Here is an 850-nt window from a genome sequence, read left to right as displayed (position 1 = left end):
CTCGTATTTCTTTAAATATTCATATATAAGGAAATTTGTTTTAAAAACTAATGTCATATGCCTCAGCTGTGGCTGAGGAAACAAACAGATCCACTCAAGGTCTGCTCTCAATGTCATGCTGGTCTTTCTTCTAATAGCCCAAAATATGGGAAATCAAAGGTTGATGCCTCTGCTGGCCAGCTGTCATATTGTTCCTGACCCAGGGAGCAAGTACTGTGATTTTGGTCAGCTTTATGCTTTTGGCAGAACTAAAAGGCTGTTATTCAAAAGAGTCCCTGGCCACGTTAACCTGTGCGATCAGTCTGGCTGGGTGAGGGTCAGCTCTGCAATCTCTGTAAAGTACATATTATTTTTTATTGTTCTGCCTGAGAGCTTGTAACATTTTCTCTTTGTCCTTGGCATTTTGTAACTACGGCAGGATGTGACTAGATCTCTCCTTTCCTAACAAGCTGCCTGGAACTCTGTGAGCCTTTTCAATCTGCTAGTTTTATTTAGTGTAAGGAAATTTTCTGCTGTTGTAAGTTTTCTTTTCATCTCACTTCCTCCATTCTTTTCATTTCTGATTTTTTATTATTCACATGAGCGTTTCCCTGGATCTGGAAATGCCGCATAACGCAAATCCGGGCAGGGCATTGAATGCTATGTAAATGGCTCCCATGGGGTCCTGTGAGTAGTGGCTCTACCTAATGAGGTCTCTGGATTCTTATCTTTTACTAATTTCCAAGTTTGTGTGTTTTTGTTATGAATTTTGAGGTATTTCTATCATTTGATTGCCCAGGTCACCAATTCAGGTCTTAACATTAACCATCCTTTTCTTCTATTCATCTATTAAAATGTTTAAATATTTATA

The sequence above is a fragment of the Propithecus coquereli genome, unplaced genomic scaffold, assembly GCF_000956105.1.
Source record: "Propithecus coquereli isolate 6110/MARCELLA unplaced genomic scaffold, Pcoq_1.0 Scaffold100, whole genome shotgun sequence".
Taxonomy (NCBI): Eukaryota; Metazoa; Chordata; class Mammalia; order Primates; family Indriidae; genus Propithecus; species Propithecus coquereli.
Note: the sequence above shows the minus strand (reverse complement) of the source record.